The sequence below is a fragment of the Sus scrofa genome, chromosome 1 (genome assembly GCF_000003025.6).
Source record: "Sus scrofa isolate TJ Tabasco breed Duroc chromosome 1, Sscrofa11.1, whole genome shotgun sequence".
In the NCBI taxonomy this organism is placed as follows: domain Eukaryota; kingdom Metazoa; phylum Chordata; class Mammalia; order Artiodactyla; family Suidae; genus Sus; species Sus scrofa.
Window position 1 is genome coordinate 77,801,891 of NC_010443.5, and position 21,886 is coordinate 77,823,776.

The window sequence follows — 21,886 nt, forward strand, 5'->3', positions numbered from 1 at the left end:
GGTGAGATGGTATCCAGGTGCCACAGGAGCCGAGAGGCAGGACTAAGGGGGCTTCTAAGAAAATAAGTCTTGGGTAAAGCCATCAGAAGGAGAGAAGCTTCCTGAAGTGGGGGGAAGGTTTGTAACCCCCAAAACCTAACACAGAGGCATCTGCCATACAAAGGCAAGGAGGCTTGAAAGGAGGCAGGAAATGACAAAGCACTGCTCTGGAGCAAAAGCATCCGTGAATTTAGGACAGACGGAGCTGGCTTCTCTAGTAACTAGCTGTGTGACAAAACGCAAGTTACTTAACCTTTCTGAGCTTCAACCTTCCCTTGTAACCAATGGGGATAATAATCCCTGCCCCGTGGATTGTTATGACCAAGTAAATTACTGTATGTGAAGCACTTCACAAGGCCTCCAGGAATCAATCACAAAGGTAGGTGTGCTTATTTTTCTGGTGTATTTAGGGAGGCTCTGTGTTTTTATACACCATCAGAGAGGGGAATACAGGTCAGAAATAAGTAGCCCTCAGAAAAGACCTTCTGAATGGAAATAAGTGATGGGCTAAGACTTTCCCATACCTTATTTTATTCTCCCACAACCTACAGTTAATGGGCGCTCAATACATATTTGCCCAAACCAACTGGTGCTGCTTGGGGTCCTAGGTGGGCAGGGGCCGAATAGGTGATGATTCCTACCTGAAGAAGACTCTGCTTCATGCCCTGAGTGAGGCACAGCACAGAGCATCTGGAAGCAGGCAGAGATGAATGGGAAAACACCCTCATCCAAACATTACGATGACTCCAAGCCCTACTAACGTCGTTAAAGTTTCATGAGTCAGTAAGCATTATCTTTTCTTCCCACGTTTTTATTAGACCATAAATCCAGTTCAATTTATATCCTTCTAGGATTACTGTGTTCTAATCAAGTCCAGAGTGCCACTTATTCCAAAGTTGTCTGAACTGCATGTCACCCAAGTCCATTTGGATAATACTGTTGGGGCTTCTCATGTGTTTTAGTGGCTAGAAATTAGATTTGCTCAACAAGGAACACTGAAAAAAATTCTATTTCTCTAAATAACCCAAATTGTCCTTTTTTCATAGGAACCAAGTGCAGGCAAGTCGTTAACTCGTGGGGTTTTTCTCTACTCTGTCTGTGGTCTATTCTACTTTCAGAAAGTCATGATGACATTCTGAAGTCAAAGTCAAGAGATTTACATTGTCAATAGGTTAAAATTCTGGTTATTTGACTAAAATCCTTTTACAGGGCTAACTTCAAAGTCCTTTTATGTTTTCCTACTCTCAAGAATAAGAAACGTTCTGCATTTCCTAAGAAGACCTGCTGAAAGGGCTGTTCTCAATCATACTATATCAACTACTTTCCTACGTTTTCCAGGAACTGATTCAGAACTGACAATCACCCAAATCTCTTTCTAAAATATTCAAAATGTCCTTTTATGCACAGAATGCACTTTCATCCTCCCTTTCCTAAGGGATACACATGTTAGATGTATATATGTTACCTGTATAAATAGACATATATTCACATAGATATACATGTTAACAACAGCAGTAAACACACCACTTTTCTATGTGCAGGTACTATTCTGAGTGCTTTGCATGGATTGACTCATGACTCCTCATAGCAAACGTCTGAGGTAGAACAATTAACTCCATTTTAAGGGTGAAGAAAGGGAGAGATTGGGTAACTTGGCCCAGCTCACATGCTGGCAGGGGTAGAATGGATCATACCCTGAGTCCCGGCCCTCGATCACCTCCCTCACCTGGGCTTTAAGGGGTGTCCAAGGACTGCCACCTTGGAAAAGTCACTCAGCCTTAGCCCACCCTGGGCCTCATTTTTCCTTACCAGTAAAATGGACACGCTGGACTACATGATCCCTCAGTCCCTTATGAGTCTGTGTTCTGTGGGGTTTGCTACACGTTTCTCCCTTGGTCTGGGGAGCAGCAGAGCTCTTTAAATTTCTACCCTCAAGCTGCTGTGGCCGGGCGCGAAACCCAACTGCTCTTTCTGTTCTTTTGGTTGTTTAGGACTGCACCTGCAGCATGTGGAAGTTCCCAGGCTAAGGGTCGATAGGAACTGAAGCTGCTGGCCTACGCCACAGCAACACGGGATCTGAGCCACATCTGCAACCTATACCACAGCTCACGGCAATGCCCAGAGTGAGGCCAGGGATCGAACCAACGTCCTCATAGAGACTAGTCAGGTTTGTTATTGCTGAGCCACAACGGAAATTCCTGCACTTTTCATTCTTAATCTTGCTTAACCTCCAGGGCACGGCCTTCCCCTCCTGGGGATCCAGGCTACCTCTCTCTCAGGGCCCACATAATACTCTGGTTGCACCTCCTGAGCAGGGCCCCAGGGCCTCTTCCTCCTCGCTCCCCGGTGCCTCCTCCACCCTGTCTGCTCTTCTACCCTACACACTCTTCCACAGCGATACTGCTCACCTCCAAGGCCCCTAGAACTGTGTCATGTGCTGCTAATGGATCTGTGTATGAGTCCTCTCCTCACTCCAGACCCATCTATTCAACTGCCTACATGATACCTTAATGGGAAGTCCCAAGTGCCCATGATAAACTCTTCATTAAACACCCATCCTGCTGCTCCTACTGCATCGCTTGTCTGCATGTCTCTTTCCACTCACTTCCCAAGGACCCCTTTTTGCTGCCACCCTCCAATATACTGTCTCACCTCTCTTATTCTCTTTTGCTTCATCCCCTCTTTCAAGTAGCTCCTCATCTATGGCTCATCTGAGTTGCCAGAACTACCTTCCCTGCATCCCTCTTGACCGCCTCTGGTCAACAGCCCACGCTGTGGCCAGATGGAGCTTTCTAAAACACAAATCAGATCGAAGCAGCATCTCCACCTACAACTCTTTAAAATGGCCTTCCTGACAAAGTACCAAGAACATTCTCAAGGTTTCCACCAGCTCCATCTTCTCCCTAAGGCCATCTCTCTACACTGAGCTACTGGCATTTCCTACAAGGTCTGTGCATTTGGTTTCTGAGCTGCTCCCTCTGGGGCAGTGGCCCTCCCTCAACACTCAGCCAGCCAACACTACTCTTCAGCTCCATGACACTTCCTCCTCTGGCCTCCCCTGCCTGGCCACCCCAATTTCCCACCTCTCCGTGGAGTTCATGACCCTCGCTCCCACGAGGACCCCCAGGATCACAACAGTTATCACCATGGTTGAGACTCTGTGCCACAAGGCTGGATTATTTTGTCTCTGAGCATCTAGTTCAATGTCTGGCAAATGGTAAAGACTATGAATGAATGATGCTGGATGAATAAATATGTAGGACGAGTTGCAAACTCTTAGAGACCGATCTGTGGACCACAGATGGGCCCAGCTTAAAATAAAGAATCACACAGAGTAAAAGTATTTCCAGGATAAACATGTTTTGCTTTCCCACTTTTTGATTTTTTATTTCCTAGGTGAGCAGTAGATGAGGGTCTAAATGGAAGGAATGGAGGTAGGAACGGGCATTTTATTTCTTATTTAGAGTTGTTTCCCAACAATAGTATCAATTTCCAAAGCATCTACATCACCCCCCCCAATCTCATGTGGAATATGACAAATTTTAATTAATATTCTCATTATATCCACATGCAGTGTTTTGCATATTGCCTCATGACTAAGACCAAAGGCTTTGAAACCAAAATAATTGGGCCTCAATCCTGACTTTACCACTTACTAGCTATGTATGATCCTGAATTAGTTACTTAACCTCCCTTGCTTCAACTGCCCATCTGTTGTTGGTCAAAAGGTCCAAACTTGCGGTTACAAGATGACTATGTTTTGAGGATCTAAGAGAGCATGGTGACAATATTTAAAAATTCTGTATGTTATCCTTAAAAGTTGCTAATAAGGTAATTCTTAAATGTTCTAGCACAAGAAAAAAAATGATAATTTTTTGAGGTGATGTTAACTAACCTTGTTGTAATTATTTTGGAATGTGTAAGTTTATCAGATCTTATATTGCACATCTTAAGTTATACAATGTTAGAGGTCAATTACATCTCAACAGAACTGGAAAAGCACAACAAAATAAAATGTACAATTTGCAGAAATGAAGGAGCCATTAAAAATTGAATATATGCTATCCGTTTATACATAATTTAAGAGAGTGCAAATTAATCTTTGTTTTGAATGTAAATGTGAAAATTTTAATCTCCCTAAGCATCAGTTTCCTTATTTCTGAATGTAATACATAGATATTAAACAGAACTTCAGGTGTATGTACAGAGAAAAAATAAAACAAAAAACTTCGCATCTGTAAACTGGGGATAACTGAAACCACTTCATATCATTATCAGATTTTTTTAATTGAAGGGCAGCTGGTTTCTGATATTAATTTTAGGTGGTCATACCATTACTGTTCAGATTAAACAGGGCTTGCAACCTAGTAAATGCTCAATAAAAATTAGCTCTTACATGTTATTTTTATCTCCTCTAGTAGACTAAGCTCCTGAACCACAAGGACAGGGAGAAGTATTCACTTTTCACAATCCTATCTCCCAGTACCTTAGACACAGTAACATACTGGGCACATGTTTGCAGATCAGAGGAATATACCAAACATTGCTATACATTTGTTTGTAGCAAAAACACATGCCTTATTAAGTATGATGACTAGTAGATAGAATTGCTCCTGGGGAGGCTTGTAGAGAACACGGACTATGCAGAACACTAGCTGCTCACCCCGCTCCTGGAGGGCTGGAGTCCACTTAACTCCATGGAAGATGCAGGGCTCACAGTCACCAGCTCAGGGCGGCTGGGGAATGGGGTTCAGAGGTGGGGGTGGGGGAAACCCAGGCAGGACTGAAGAGCTGAACTGGCTAAGGCTCCCTCCCCATGAACATGGCCTGGGGCAAGAAGTTTCTGCTGTGCTGTCTGCTTCATTTCTTCTTCCAATTAGAGAAGGTAGGGCTGTGATTCTGAAAGCCCCTCCTAGCCACTCGGGGAGCCTATAAAATCAGCAGATAAAAGCCGAAGCCACCAAAGGTGCTCCTGAAGAGCCATGTCCAGTGTCAGCACAGGAGCCATCAGATCACTGTATTACAAAGAATGACTGGGTGGGAACTGCCCACTGGAGTGGACAAAAGCAAAGTTTCTGGCAACATGTTTAAAATGAAAAGATCTGAACTTGGAAAATCAAAAGAACAAAAGCAATGATGAGGATGGGCTCTAGTTTCTGATCAGCCTACAAACTTCTTGAGGGCAGTGACTGTGCCTTGTTGAATGGTGGCATATGGCAAAGCTGCTGACCATAAATACATTTCTTCTTGACCTTTTTTTTCCAGTCACGTGGCTAAACTGTATTTCCCAGGCTCCCTTGCAGTTAAACGTGGCCACATAACTAGCCCTCAAGCAAAGGCTGTAATGTAGAAGTGACAGGTGTCATTTCCAGGCCATGGCATTTAAAATGTCGGTGCCTTCCTTTTTGTCCTTCGGCCAGCTGAAAGCAGGTGACAGTGGAGCATTATGGGATGGTGGAGCTTGGGGCTCAGAATTACTGCATGTAGGAAAGCCCCCTACAGACCAGAAATACCCATTTTTGACTATTACATATAGAATAATAAACGTCTATTGTTTTTGAGTCATTATACATTTGCAGGCCTATTTGTCACAGCTGCTAACATCAGCCAATTAATCCAGGTGCCTAGCACGTACTAAAGGCCTAACTCACATTTGTTTAAAGAAGACAAATAAGACCAGGTTCCTTCTTTCAACATGCTGATGTTGGAAACAGACACGTGACAAACCTAAGGCCAGCGGCTGAAGTGTGAAAACAAAATTAGAGGCATGGTGAGTTGTCTGAAGGATGAGAAAGTATCCTAGAGTAGAAGACTTCTGAGCTGGGCCCTAACGGTTCAACAGGACCCAAGTAAATCAGATGCGGCTGGAGCTTCCAGACCACGAGAAAGCAGAGGGTGAAGGTACACAGAGCAGAGTGTGTTTGCTCACATTCAACCACATCATTCTCTTGCACTTGGTCAACAGAGTGAGAGTTTATTATGCACTGACTTTCATTCCTGGGTCTGGCATCAAGCAAAGATCACTTTGGGGGTTTGGGGGGAGGTTCTTATTTGTTCGTTTTTATTTTATTTTTTAGAGTACACTCATTAACCCTATTACTTTTTTAAAATATAAAATCTTCCAAGATGAATGTCCTTAGAAAGTGCAGAAGTAAATGTTTAATGAACCATAACAACTCTTTTCTAATAAAATTCTTGAAGAACAAACTTGAGACAGTTGTACTCTTTACACTAGTCAAAGACCCATGCTCTTAGGAACGAGTGGATTCAACTTAAGTTTTGACATTATTGATTAAGCACCTAATAGTCACCAACTGTAAGATTAAGCCCCCGGCTGTACATTTCCATTTCCTCTTTAAGAGGACCATCAAACAGTCGGTTTAAGAGTTCAGTCCAAAGATTCTCTACATCCTTTGCTCATAGAAATTAAATGCCTCCAAAGCCTGAGAGAGTTAACAAAACCACTTCCTTCCAAAATCTGTGAGTCCCTTCAACTGAAAGCACAGGACTCCTGGGGCAGGGACTCAGGATAGAAAGCACAAAGGGTGGGAGGTACCTCAGGCAGGTGCTGGGTGGTGGGAGGAAGGATGGGGGTGTCTGAAGGCTACCCTGAAGCAGGACAGACAGGGTCTCCAGTCGTCTTCCAAATGCCCATCTCATGCTGTGTTAGCAATGTCTCCAGGAGCTTGTTTAAGTGTCAGGGTAGAACAACAAGCATTGGGCAGACAAGACTTCATTTCACAAGACTTCAGGACTCCTTAGACTCCAGGCTAGAAGCAAGTCAGGCTGCCTCACTTCTCTCAAACACCAATTTAACTCTCTTTCAGAAACAAATTTCTTCTGCCCCCCCCCCCCCGCAGCAATTTTTCCTACTCCCTAAATAATGAAAGGGGGTTAAAACTAGGCAGGGGTGTGTGTGCTACCTTGAAAGTAAAGCAACTCTCAACACGGCTGAAATCATTTCCCCCTTAAATCTAAGAAATACTGCAGCTGCCAGTCAACACTACCCGTCCATGAATACAACAAAATGCCAGCACCTGCCACTCTACATCTGGGCCCTTGTTTTTTTTTTTTTTTTTTTTTTTTTTTTGGTAAATGTGGCAGGAAAGACTCTCAGAGAAAAGATCAACTGCTTTATCTGAGAGAAAGGGAAGCCCCGGGGAAGAGAAACAAGAAACATCGTACCCATCCTTGGGTACTTTGTGTGTCTCCTCTCTGTGCACTGAAAGGGCTCTTTGTGTCACACACACACACACACACACACACACACACCCGGCGAGTCTGTGTGATTTATTGGGGGAGGAGAGGCAAGAAGGGTGATTTTATTATCCCTCTTCTCACTCAGTCCCAGCAAACCTCCGCCTGGGCCCAAGCTCGGTGGCCTCTTTCTGGCTCAGTCCCCTCCGCCTGTGGCCGCAGAGATAAGAGAGAGGAGGCGACCAAACAAAAACAGTCATCGATCTAGGGAAGTCGAGAGGAAATCCAGCAAGCAGGGAAGGGAGGAGAAAAGGGCCTGAGGGAGCAGGAGGGGTGGGGGTGGGGCGGGGGTCAGAGGAAGAGCAGCTAAGGCTCCAGCAAGGGGTACTGGGGAAGGGTGGGTGGTGGCACAGGAAGAGTGGAGGGGAGGATCCGAGAAGCACAAGGGAGGTGCCAGAAATAGGCAGGAGGATGCGCTGAGAAGGCGACCGCCGCAGGAAGAGGAGGCCGAGAGGTGGAGGAGTGGGGCAGGGGTGGAGTGGGGTGGGGAGGAAAGCAGCACCGGGCATCAATTATTAAGTGATTACATCATCCCTGACATTAAAACAACACACACTGCCCGGGTGCCCACTGGGGGCCCCCGAAAGGAGGGCGGGGGCGGAGTCCGAGCCAGCCTCGCCCCCAAGCCAATTCCTATTCACACCCCGCGCCCCGCTCGCGGACGAGGAAATGGGCCCCCCATCCCTGCGCTGCCGCGGGGCTGCACCTCGCAGCGATGTCCTCCGGCGAGACCAAGGGAAGAGTCCGAGCTGGGCCAACTCGCCGGCAGCCCTGCGGGGCGCCCGGGAGACTGCACAGGCCAGCAGACTGCAGCGCAGGGCCCCGCGGCGGGGGCGGCGCTGCGTGGGGGCGCCGGCAGCCAGCGTCTCCGCAGCATCCCCGCGGCCCCGCGGCGCATCCCCGGCAGCTTACCTGCGCGGCGCTCAGGCTCCGGAGCCCATTCACATGGTCCTCTCCCCGCCCTCCTCTGGCGCGGCCGAAGCGTCTCCGGTGGCTCCTCGGCGGGCCCGGGAGCGGGTGGGCCTTCTGAGAGCGCCCAGGGGGCGGCGCCGGGTGTCCCCGGCCGGGCGGCCGGGTCTCTCCCAGGCGCGGGCGGCGGCCGCCGGGCGGTGCGGCGCGGGCGGCGGCTTTGTGTGCGCCCAGGGAGCCCTTCGGTACGCGGGGTGAACCGCCGCGCGCCCGGACGGCGGTGGACGCGCGGCTCCGAAGGCAACCTCGCCTCTGCTCCCGCGGCCGGCCGGCGGGCGGGTCTCGGCGGCTTTCGGCTCGCGGCGACCCCTCCTCCTCTTCCGCGGCAGCCCCCCTCCCAGCCGGCTCGGCTCCTGACAGATGGCGCAACTGCAACGACGCGCCGCCGCTGCCGCGGCTGCTCACAGCTACTCGCGCTGATGCTCCAGCCCCTCCAGCCCAGAGGGGAGTGAAGAGGGCAGGACGCACTGCGAGAGTGGCAGGAGCCGATGCCCTATCAACGGGCCCCTCGGGAGCTGCAGGCAGCGACCATTGGTGTTTGGGGCGGGGGCGGGGCGGTGATGGGTGGGGCCACCGAGTGGGTTGAGCGTTACTGTGGTTTCGGGCATCCTGGCGTCCGTGCCGCGTAGGGTGTGAGAGGGTATGTTAGGTTGGAGGAGTTCTGTGTCTGTGTTTTTCAGGTTTACGTGGACTTGAGGTAGTGGGTTTGGGTGAGGGAAGAAGGGGAGAGTGTGAGCTGCAGTTTGTGCTTTGCGTAGGATTGCAGCCGCCAAAGCAGAAAAACATCGGCCATTCCCTCAAAACCATGGGAACTTGCCTTTCTGGTGTCTTTTCATTTGAAGGTGAAAGGATAAACTGGGAAAGTGTTAAGGTGATGAGTTTTCTCCGATCAAACGGAAGAGTGCAGAGCAAGGTAGAATTCCATTAAAGAAACCTGGAAAATCTAAGAGAACTCTGGAAATGCACAATTAATATTATTAATAATTATAAGGAGGAGAAGGAAGAAAAGGAAGGGGAGGAGATGGGAGAAATTAGGATCAATTTATTAATCTTCTGTTTATATGTATATATATTAGAGCAAAAGTCTGCAGGAAGTATTTGGGCAATGGGGGTAGAGGGTGGAGAGGGCCTGTGGTGACTAGGGAATCTACAATCACAGAGTAGAGATGTGTTTGTGTAGTTTTTTCCAAAATCATGTTTAATTGTAGCCATTGGTTGTCTTTGATTTCTCATGACATTCAGCCTTTTCGTGTTTTTTTCCTTCACTGAATCTGAGCTTTTGCTCAGATTTTCCTTGATAATATAATAGCCAGTTGAGTGTAGAGTTGGGAGTACATCAGTCTTTATTTCCTATTCAACTTTTCTATGGCAGGATGTAACTTCATACAAAAAAAAAAAAAAGAAAAAAAAGAAAAAAGAAAAAAACCACTTTGGCTTCCTGATTTTCTTTATAGGTAATTCCTGTTTACTGGAAGTTCTGCTTTAAGGCATGCTCAGATGAATTCTCCTTAATGATTTTGGCAAGAACCCTACCCTGCCCCCTCAGCAAAATTTAATGTTCTGGGAAATATAAGTGAATTGACTTCTGCTTCTATGCTCAATAATTCCTTACCACTAATTTTTTAATTAAAATTTAAAAAATATAAGTCACTTTTGCTGACTCTTTCATTTTAGGTATACAGTGCTTTTTTAAGTTGTTAACATTTACTAAACAATCCCCATTTTATGGATGAGGAAACTGAGGACAAGAGAAGTCAATAACTAAACTCAAGGTGATCATATAGGGTGATTAGTTTTTTCCTTTATTAAATAAAATGCTAAATAAAACCGAGTTTAAATTATGTGTTGGTAATTCACCCATAGTCCCAAGAAATGGAACCACAACTAGGACTAGAAGATTTCCATACAAGAGAATGCCAGCTTTATCTAGCCAAGAATTGTTTGTCTCAGAGAAGGGGCTCCTTGTCATCAGTATTAGCCTGCCATGGCTGCCTAGTTTATTTGAACTGGGATGGAGAGGCAGTTGTCTAGAGCAATGATTCTCAAACCTTAGCATGTTATTCAGAATTACCAGAAGGGACTTATTGACATACAGACTGGGAGTTCCCTGGTGGCCTAGCAGTTAAGGATCTGGTGTTGTCACTGCTGGAGCATGGGTTCAGTCCCTGGCCCTGGGAACTTCCGCATGCTGGAGCAGCCAAAAAAAGAACCCCCAAAACAAACAAACAAAAAAACCACAGACTGATGCCCCCCCCCCCACTCCCAGAGGGTCTGACTCAGTAGATTTGGGATAAAGCCCAAGAATTTTCACTTCTAACAGTACCCAGGTAATGTTCCTGGTCAGGGTACCAAACCTTGAGAACCACCTGTCTAAGGCAGGCCAGTGTGGTAACCACTAGCCACACATGGCTATTGAGTATTTGCAATGTGGTGAGTCCAAATCGAGATATGCCATGAAAGGTAAAAGACATGTTGGATTTCAAAGATTAGGATGAAAAAAAGAAATGTAAAGCATCTAATCGATTTTTATACCAATTACATGTTAGGAGGGTAAGAGTCCAAATGAATTGTGCTAAATAAAATGTATTATTAAAGTGAATTTCACCTGTTTCTTTTACCTTTTAAATGAGAGAATTTAAAGTAGCATATGTGGGAGTTCCCGTCGTGACGCAGTGGTTAACGAATCTGAGTAGAAACCATGAGGTTTCAGGTTCAATCCCTGGCCTTGCTCAGTGGGTTAGGGATCCAGCGTTGCTGTGAGCTGTGGTGTAGGTTGCAGACGCAGCTCGGATCCTGCATTGCTGTGGCTCTGGCATAGGCCAGCAGCTACAGCTCCAATTCGATCCCTAGCCTGGAAACCTCCATATGCCACGGGAGCGGCCCTAGAAAAAGCAAAAAGACAAAAAAAAAAAAAAAAAAAAAAAAAAAGAAAGAGAAAAAAAATCTACCTCAAAATAAAATAAAATAAAGTAGCATATGTGGCTCATATTTTATTTCTATTGGACAGCACTGGTCTGGGGCTGTTTCTGACTCCAGGTAGGTAGTGCACACTTGAGAGCACCTCGATGAGGCAAATCAGTTATCTTTTCTGGTCTTTAGTGTTTTCATATGTAAAACGGGGACAGAGCAAAACTGATCTTGCATACTCATGTGACTTGTGTAAAGACTAAATGGACAGGGAAGCAGTTCTGGTGTACCATCCTCCCTTTTAAAGTCCTGTACCCTCAGTAAAACTATCCTCAAGATAGAGAGCTCCTTGGAATTCCATGTGAGACTACTTCTCTTACAATGTCAAGAAGAGTAGGTGGGGTGAGGCTTCTCATTGTTTATCGTTTCTTCAAGAGGAGTGGCTTTTTAGCGTCTGTAACTCTAATAGCTTCTTGATCTAATTAGTGGACAAAAAGACAATGCAATTAAAATGGAAGATTAACCTGCCCCCATCAAGACTTCATCCTGCTTTTGTAATTCTTTCCTTGCCTACCTTTTTATCTGTTGCCCTTCTTCAATGCGTTTTTAAGTGGATTTGGCCTCCCAGGAGGATTTGCTAATGGTCTGAACAAGTATATAGAGTAGCATGAAAGCTCCAGATGCTATTGCCCCATTCTGATCTACTGTGCAGGTCTCTACGTGGATATTGATTCAAGATCCCTGACACTATCCCTAGCCTTCCTAAGTCTTGTTGACCTCTATGCCCCCAGCTTTGCTTTCTTGTGGACAGTTTGTAATGTACAAATGATAATGTAGGCATTATTCTAGAAATTCTCTTTGATTTAATGGGTAGTGGTTATTTTTCTATTTCTTTCACCTTAAGGTTTCCCATTTCTATCTGAGCTTTATTTTGTCTCAACTTATCCTCTTGCTTTTAGAGTAACATCTTCCTCATTTTTAATTGTCTTAGTTAAGATAGTTTTTTGCCTTAAAATTACGATTTCAGTTTCAATCTTCTCTTAAATGTTAACTCAATAGCAACTCCTGTAGCAAAGATAAGAATCCTTAATAGAGGGTGCTTACAAAACAAAACAAGAAAGTAAAGATGAAAACGTCAATTGAAAACATGGGAAAAGGAAGTGCATCCCCCAATGGCCAGTAAACATGAAAAGAGATTTAACACGACATGTAACCAAAGCAATGCAAAGATAAGAGTTTTCTCAACCACCCAGCTGGCCAAAGACATACAACTGTGTAGGGAATGGATATGCACACTGCCCATGGGAGTGTTAGGTGATATATCACTTCCAGAAAACAACTTAGTAAGACTTATGAAAAAAGTATATAGCTTCAGAGTTCCCTTTGTGGCTCAGTGGTTAATGAACCTGACTAGGATCTGTGAGGATGCAGGTTCAATCCCTGGCCTCGCTCAGTGGATTAAGGATCTGACGTTACCATGAGCTGTGGTGTAGGTGGCAGACACATTTCAGATCTGGCATGGCTGTGGCTGTGGTGTGGGCCAGCAGCTCTAGCTCTGATTTGAGCCCTATCCGGGGAGCCTCCATATGCTGCTGGTGCTGCCATAAAAAGTCAAAAAAAAGTATATAGCTTTGACCCAGCTGTTCCCCTGGGACGGAATGGAACAAGTTTGCAAAAAGATATACCTGCCATGCAAGTGATTGGAACATTGTTTACAATAGTGAAATACTGAGAAAAGCCCATTAATAAGGGATTTGGTGTGTAAACTATGCTATATCTGTAATAGAACACTATATAGCCATAAAAATGCTGCTGCTGCTGTTTATTTACATGGGAAGATTTTCACAATAAAGTGTTAAGAGAAAAAAGTGAACCACAAATTAGGCTGTGTGTGTGTGTGTGTGTGTGTGTGTGTGTGTGTGTTGTGTGTGCTTTTACATAAATAATCCATTATTTTAAAATTTACTTCTCTACATAAACTTTCATAGAAAGAAAAGTGTGCAAGTCCATACATAAAAGTGCTAACAGTAATTTTCTCCAAGTTATCAGATTAAAGGTCATCTTTATTTTTTATCTTTTCTAATTTTCTGAATTTTTTTTTTTTTTTTGTCTATTTAGGGCCACACCTGCAGCATATGGAGGTTTTCAGCCTGGGTCGAATTGGAGCTGCAGCTGCCAGCCTACGCCACAGCAACATGGGATCCAAGATGTGTCTGTGACCTACACCATAGCTCAGGGCGGTGCCAGATCTTTAACCCACTGAGCAAGGCCAGGGATTGAACCTACATCCTCATGGATACTAGTCGGGTTCATTAACCACTGAGCCATGATGGGAACTCCTAATTTTCTGAAATTTTGCATTGGGCACTATTTGTTAACAGAAGAAACAGTAAAAATAAACCTTTTAGAGCTTTTTTTCTTTCTTTGCTACTTTATTTTTTATTTTATTTTAATTTTTTTTTGTCTTTTGTGTTTTGTTGTTGTTGCTATTTCTTGGGCTGCTCCCGCGGCATATGGAGGTTCCCAGGCTAGGGGTTGAATCAGAGCTGTAGCCACCGGCCTACGCCAGAGCCACAGCAACGCGGGATCCGTGCCGCGTCTGCAACCTACACCACAGCTCACGGTAACGCCGGATCATTAGCCCACTGAGCAAGGGCAGGGACCGAACCCGCAACCTCATGGTTCCTAGTCGGATTCGTTAACCACTGCGCCATGACGGGAACTCCTTTCTTTGCTACTTTAATTTTCCCTTTTCCCTTCCTTCTCTTCTCTGCTCTTTTTCCTACCTTTTGAAGAATTCTTGCCAAAGAGGTGGTATCTAGGGAAGGCTTCCAGCTGGGGCTGGGAGAATTGGAGGGCTTCTGCTCCCATCCACCCACAACTAGCCTTCTAACTTCTCATAGACCTTTCAGGATTTGTAAGAACAATTTTGTAGGAGTTCCTGTCAGAGCTCAGTGGAAACAAACCCGACTAGTATCCATTAGGACATGGGTTTGATCCCTGGCCTTGTTCAGTGGGTTAAGGGTCCACCTTTGCAGTGAGCTGTGGTGTAGGTCACAGACACAACTCGGATCTGGTGTTGCTGTGGCTGTGGTATAGGCCAGCAGCTGCAGCTCCAATTTAACTTTTAGCTTTAGAACCTCCACATGCTGAAGGCGCGACCCTTAAAAAGACAAAAAACAAAAACAAAAACAAAAACAAAAAATGAAAACCTCAAAAGACAAAACAAAAAAAGCAACAATTTTCCAAAAACTTTACTTTGAAAGCAGGAGATCCTGGGGAAACTGGTCCCAGGCCTAACCCCTCTGTACCCTGTACACCTGGCCTACTGTGAAATTCCTGGACTTTTTTTTTTTTTAATGGTTGCACTCACTGCATAAGGAAGTTCCCAGGCTAGAAGTCAAATCAGAGCTGCAGCTGCTGGCCTACACCACAGTGAGAGCAACACTAGATCTGAGTTGCCTCTGACCTACACTTTACACCACAGCTTAACACCAGACCCTTAACCCAATGGGTGAGGCCAGGGATCAAACCCGAACCTTCACAGAAACAACATCATGTCCTTAACCCTCTAAGCCACAACGGGAACTCCAACTCCTGCTTCTGACATCACCCTGTTAGCAGGTTCTAACAGCAAGAACTAACTATTTTAAAATCCATGATGTCCAGAACACAGCCAGTAGATTTAGGGTATATTGGGCCCAGAGTGGGCCATGAGCCAGCAGGAGATGGTCTGGGGAATTTCCTGAGAGAAGAGAAGGACCCTCCATACACACCCAGCCCGAGCTCAGGAGGGGATGGGGGCAGATGGTGTTAAACCTACTTCTGGAAGAGGCCCAGCCCAGCTTCTGAAGCTGGCATCCTGGCATGGCTCTTATACTAGCCCTCTCTTGCAAAACTTTGTACAAACTGGACAGCTGCTTCTCCTGGCAGGGCCACAGCACAGCCGTCTTCATACGTGTCTCTCCAGCCCCCTTCCCTCTTAAAAACATAGAGACTGGGCTAAATAAATAGGCACTGTCGAGAACAAGGTTTTGGAGCCCAAGTCCATGGACCTCTGCTGGGTGCTCTCAGTGCGCCAGGGTCATTGCTGGGTGAGCTGGGCCTGTTGGAAAGATTGGTTCTACACAGGGAGAGAGGCCATATCCCACAGGGACCACAGGGAGGGTGGGAAGGGTGGTGGTGATTGAAGATCGTCTTCTTCGATTCTTTGCCAGGCACCCCAAAGGAGGCCTGGACTATTATCTGGTGTGGTCCAAGGATCTGGGAATGGGATCTAGTAATCTTGAGGCTCGAGATGGAAACATTTGCAATCCCACATAGTTGTCTTCCCACAGGTCTCCTACAGGAACCCTGGTAGGCAGCTAATATGCGAGACTCTCTGGTCACAAGATGGCCCGCTCCTTTCTTTGACATTCTAACTAGCTGTACCTCCCACTCTGGCCCTTTCTTGACTACTCACTCATCTATTTCCTGGCTCTACTCTATGCAGGGATGCTGTTGAGTCTCCTCCTGTGTGGCCACAAGGAAGCCCCTCTCTGATTGGATCTGAAGTCTTCAGATGTCCTTGTTTGCAGCCACCATAAGTTGGTGAGCCCTGATCTTTGAGTGAGCTGAGCCTGACTTGTCATCTCTGGAAAGACACTTAAGAGCTACACAGTGAGGGTGTGTGTGTGTGTGTGTGTGTGTGTGTGTGTGTGTGTGTGTTTGACTAGTGTTGTTTCCAGAGTGTGCCCTTGATGATTCAGATATTTTTTCTGGTTATGGCTTGTTGGCATCCCAAAGAATAAAAGATAATATCTCAGCTTTCTAATTGCTCTAGTGATCTACATCCGTATGAGACATGGATTTTATAACAGTTATCTTGCCACTTTCAAGAATTCAAATATTCTATCTGTCAGGTTGTCAAGGGAGAGAAATGAACAGAAGGAAGAGAAAATGATTATTACAGTCAAGGTTCTTGGTTGCAAGCCTAAAAGAAACTAACTATGTCTAATTTAAGCAGAAAAAGAATTTATTAGAAGGATGTTGAGTGGCTCGCAGAATCAATTAGAAGATTTGAGAACGAGGTTCAGAAAACAAGCAGGGATCAGGAATCAGCACCCAGGGGCACAGGTGAGGATGGGGTAGGAGACTGTGTTGGGGCCTCACACTGCCAGGGACTTCTGCCACTACTGGAGGTGGATTCTAGGCTGTCTCTTCATTCTCCTCTCAGTTGCTGAAGATTCAAATTCCTGGGTGGCAGCATCCAATAGGCTGTGGGGGGATGGGGCTGTCTGTGAGGGATGGGGACAAGAGGCAGTCAAGAGGAGGGGGAGGGGTATCTGCCTTTCTTTAGCTTCTGTGAAAAATGCTGAAACCTTGTCCTAGACCAATTTAGATAACAGGACCCTCCCTCAAATAAGAGAGGAGGTGGAATGCTGGGTCAGAATTTTTAAAATGACAAATGCCCCATTGTAATCATTTACCCATATCTCCACAAGCCTCAAGTCTCCATGATTGAGTGTCACCATGCGTTTAATAGGAATTTCTTCCTTTCCAATCAAAATGCTGTTCTTTCCAAGAGAATGATAGGCCAGGTCCCTCCAGCAAAGTTTACACTATCTTCTAAAACGAAATTTCTCACATAAATAATTTTTTAACTTGCATGTATTCCACATTTCCCACAGAGAGCTAATTGTTCCTGAGGATGAAGGATTTGTGACAGGTCTTGCACGGATGTGAAATGTATGAGAATGGGAAGTTTTTGTTTGTTTTTTGTTTTTTGGGTTTTTTTTTTAGGGCCACACCTGCAGCATATGGAGGTTCCCAGGCTAGGGGTCTAATTGGAGCTACAGCTACCCACAGCCACAGCAACGCCAGATCCCAGGTGTGTCTGCAACCTCCACCACAGCTCATGGCAATGCTGGATCCTTAACCCACTCAGTGAGAACAGGGATCAAACCTGAGTCTTCATGGATACTAGCAGGGTTTGTTACCACTGTGCCACCACAGGAACTCCAGGAATGAAGTTTGATAGAATTTTTACCCTTGTTCCGACCATGAGAGGTCAGTTGGCCCTAGGCCCTTCCTGTTCATTATTGTCCTCCATGGATAAGATTCTTTTACTGGCTTCTCAGCTCACAGTGATTCCTACTTTCTGGGACTAGCTTCCAAAACTCAGGGGTGGGCTTTGGGAGACCATGTCTACATGAAGTGACCTGCAGCCCTTCAGCCTAGCCATAGCCAAATGATCAGGGGTAGACACTCAACCCATAATGAGCGAAGCATTATTTACTGAAAATTTGAAAACAGGATTATAGATACACAGCAGACTCGGCGTATTAGTCAGGAAAAACCAGCTGCTATACCAAACAATTCCTGAATCTCTGTGGTATTACGTAGCAAAAATTTACTTCTTTCTGAAGTCACAGTTCAATTGAATTTTTGTTGGGTAACTTTTCACCAAGTGATTGAGAGACCCCCTCTGCCCTTAACCAGGATTTCACTGGATTCTTCACAAGGGAAGAAAGAGAACTCCATGGCAGGTTTTAGGAGTCAGACCTAAATGTGAGAATGTTAGCTCACATTCTATTGGTCAGAGATAGTCACATGATACCCCTATATGCAAAAGTAGTCTAGTGGTATTCCTTAGGGGAAGAGGAAGTGGCTTTGGAGAGCAACTAGCCAGCACGCCACATTGGTTGATGGTTAAACTGACAGTGTTCTGGGGAAATGATCTACAAAGTCCTACTGCTGAGACCCGTGTAGCATGGCATATTCCTTCCTCTAACTTGGTTAGTCAACTCCTTCTTGGACTCACTAAGATAACTCTATATCTGTCCAATACATATCTTCTTATGTTCAAGCTAGATATGTTCACATACGTACAAAATGGTATATGTATAAGGACAATTTCAGCATTTTTGTAATCATGCAAGCTTGTATCCTAAGTGTCTGTCAATAGATGACTAAGTTGGATAAATTAAGGTACTTGCAACTGATTGTGCCTTAAAATAGACTCAGTTTTTTTAGACTTGGTGGAAAGTATTTATTCCCTCTCATCTTCTACTTTAGTGTAATTGACCCAGAACCTGGTTTCGCTAATCTAGAGAAAATAGGAAGTGGGACAAGAAAAATTGGACTGAGGAATTTTCAACATATATCCATGCAGAATAAAACTTGAGATTTTCTAAGGAAAAAAATATTGCATTGAGTATTCTTCAAGGAAGAAATCTTGCCCTTCATATATGGTCAACAGATAAGTACTGCCATCTGGAGTTCCCATTGCGGCTCAGTGGGTTAAGAACCAGGCCAGTATTTATGAGGATGCAGGTTCAATCTCTGGCCTTCCTCAGTGGATTAAGGATCCAATGTTGTCCCAAGGTATGGTGCAGGTTGCAGAGGCAGCTTGGATCTGCCATTGCTGTGGCTGTGGTGTAGGCCTCAGCTGAGCTTTAATTCGATCACTAGCCTGGGAACGTCCATATGCTGCAGGTGTGACTGTCAAAAGAAAAAAAAATTGGTACCATCCGACATGTGCCCTGGCAAAACCATCTCTGGCCCTCCTCGTGTCTAGCTTCATGAAGACTGCTAGGTTATAAAACTACCAAAACAAAACTGGCCAAGTTAGTAAAGCGACCCCCAAAATGAAATTTAGAGGAGGATAGCAGATATAACTTCCAAATTTTAAAATCATCTTAAATTTTTAGATTTTGTGTCTATGAGAAAACATCTGAGTTTCTGAGAACCAATAATATAAGCAGAAATAGTTATGTAGGGTGTGAATTTGGCAAGTGTGGAAACCAAGATACCTGTTATATTATAGAGGTTCAATTTTTCTAACTTATAAATCAAGGTCAATTGACCTGAACTTTGGAGATCTCAGCCCAGTCTGAAAGAACAGTGCTTCTTCATATGATCCATAGAATCAAAAGTCCAATGAAAATAAATCAGCCAGTGAAGACCTCAAATAGATTTAAATTATTAATGAGGATATAGAAATTATACTCATTTTAAGCCAAAAAAATCAAGTTTATCAGGAATGGTTTATCAAAATATCAGAAAATACTCCATACTGGAGTAAAATTGAAATTTATTCCATCCCGCACTTAATTTATCACGTATTTTACTTAATTGCCTTTGAATAAGCTGTATGCATTCCCCCCACACACTCTCTCACATACTCTCTCAAGGGAAAGAGAAACATTCTATTTCTATGCAAACCTAAAACTGGACAAGAACATTCCTTTCACCACTAAAAATTAACACTGAGCTGAAAATTCTAGTAAATGCAATGAAACAAGATGAAGTGATATGTATAAATAATGAAAAGGATACAGAATTCTTATTATTTCCTGTTGATGTGACTGTCTCCCTGGAAAGATCAAAAGAATCAATTAAAACTAATACATAATTAAAACTAATAAATAAATTCAGTAGGGAAGTCAATTGCCAAAGATCATGTGGTTAGGTTCTAAAAACAGTGAGTGCAGTGAAAGCTGTGCATAGCCAAAATGACCTTGAAAATTCTCCAAATTGCCCCCAAAATACTGTACACATAGGGATTATATATAAAAAACTCTATACACTGTTTCTGTATAGATGTATAATACACATGGTAATTTGCGGCATATTAGTGTGGATATGTAAAGCAACTTAGCAGTACTAATTTTTTCATGGCAAAATCTTATGTTTGAATGTGTCATTATATGGATATATGATCTATCTCTACTATGGACAAAAAAATCAATAACTTTCCTATATTGGTAACAAGAAATTATAATTTTTGTAAGTCTCCTTTATAATAACAACCCCAACTAAGTAGGATTGTGTCTTCGTTTGGGTTCCCTTGGATTACGGCCTTGAGACAAGAATGAATGTTAGCATCATTTATTAAAGAGTGATCCCAGGAACCCAGACTGGGAATGAGGATGGGAGAGAGGGATGGGAGGGATGTCAATAGAGAGTGTATCATCAAAGCAGATTTTTCTGCGGGCAAATAGAGCATCAGCCCACTGTGCCCTTCTGGGAACAATGTAAGCACACAGCAGAGTTATTACAAGAGCAGGCAGAGGAAGCTGGTGTTTACTCACCAACTCTCCATCATCATTAGAAAAAGGCTATTTCTAGGGACATAAACTCCGTTTTTCCAGTTTGCACTGCCAACAGTCCTAGTGGGCTCCTACGGCCAGAAAAACCCTTTCTGGAGGTGCAGGGACACCCAGTAAGCAGCCTCTGGAAAGTACATGGGAATACCAACAGTCTTTGATGGGAATGGCACTGGTGGTGCCCACCCCACTTTAACCTAAAAAGGAGCAGGACCTGTGTATAAAAACTGCACATTTCTACTGAGAATCATAAGTAAAAATGTTTAAACAGAGAGATGGACTGTGTTCCTAGGAGGAAAGTCTTATTAATGTAAAGATTTTAATTTCCCTAAAATTAAACTATAAATCAAATACAATTCCAAATAAAATTCTACAGGTTTTTTTTTTCTTTTAAGTTTGTCTAGAAGGGAAAAACTAGGGAGACTAGTTTAAAATTTTTGAAAACTTTCATGTAGTCATTACTGCCCTTAAAAATCCTTTAAATAATGAGAGGGTACAGGCCTTGCTGGGTAATAAAATAGAGTGGCACTGGTGCATGGAGAGGCAGACAAAAGGAATAGTCTAAAGATTGCCAGAACACATCCAAATATTAATATGTAATTACATTACATGTGGCTTTTAAAATCAGCCATAAATGAAAGGAATGCAAGTCAAATCTTGCATCATGTCATATAACAGTACAAATTCCACTGGGGTTTAAGATTAAAATGTAAGTTAAAATATTAAAGTGGTCAATGGAAGAGGATAAACGTGCATATTTGGGGGGCGAGTTCATAACAGAATGGGTAAATCCAGCCTAAGCTTGACGCTTGAGATAGAATTTTAGAGAAAAGAAGTGATAGAATTGAAAACATTCAAGTGAAAAACACCTATGGATCCAAAACACAACAAAACAGAGCGAAGGACAGAAGAGAAAGCATTAATTAATAAAAAATTAAATAATAATTAATAAACTAATTAATAAAAACTAATCTGGGCAAAGTATCCATTCATCTATTATTCAACAAATATTTCTTGAGAGCCTGTTACATGGGAGGCAGGCTACTATGAGAGAACAAAGGATGTGCAGGAAAGATCTCTCTGAGAAGCGGTGAATAAATAAGACTCTTAGGATATAACGGCATGTTTTATGTGACAAGGGGCAGGAAGAAATGGGAAGGGCCTTCCAGTTGGAGGCAACAGTATTTGCAAGGCCCCTAAAATGGCAAGACATTTAGCAATACAAGGAATGGAAAGACGGTAAGGGAGAGGGCAAGGGAAGTGATGAGGAGTGAAACGGGTGAAGTAGATGAGGATCAAGCCATGCAGAGCCTTCTAGATCATGACAACTGGTTTGGAATGTATTTGAAAAGTTTGGGAATCCAGTGAAGACCACTTAGGGTAATAACGTGGTCAACTTTTCCACTTAAAAACATGTCCCGTGGAGTTCCCCCTGTGGTGTAGTGGATTCAGGATCTGGCGTTGCCACAGCTATGGTGTAGGTCACAGCTGTGGCTTGGATTTGATCCCTGGCCTGGGAACTTCCATATGCCACGGGCGCAGCCAGAAAAGAAAAAAATAAAATAAAATAATAATAATGTCCCGTGACTGCTTTATGGACAACAGACTGGAGGGACACAAGAAAA

At 44.1% G+C, this 21,886-nt stretch overlaps 1 protein-coding gene across 3 annotated transcripts in view; it reads right to left on the reverse strand.

Annotated features, from left to right (window-relative positions):
- FYN (FYN proto-oncogene, Src family tyrosine kinase) overlaps positions 1–8,715 on the reverse strand; it is a 225,931-nt gene extending 217,216 nt beyond the window's left edge. For 2 of the 3 annotated variants that reach the window (XM_021084373.1, XM_021084347.1), the window contains exon 1: positions 8,209–8,664. The gene's annotated coding sequence lies outside the window, so the exon portion shown is untranslated. Of the gene's footprint in view, positions 1–8,208 lie in introns of all 3 variants that reach the window. The other variant, XM_021084366.1, reaches the window with a different exon arrangement.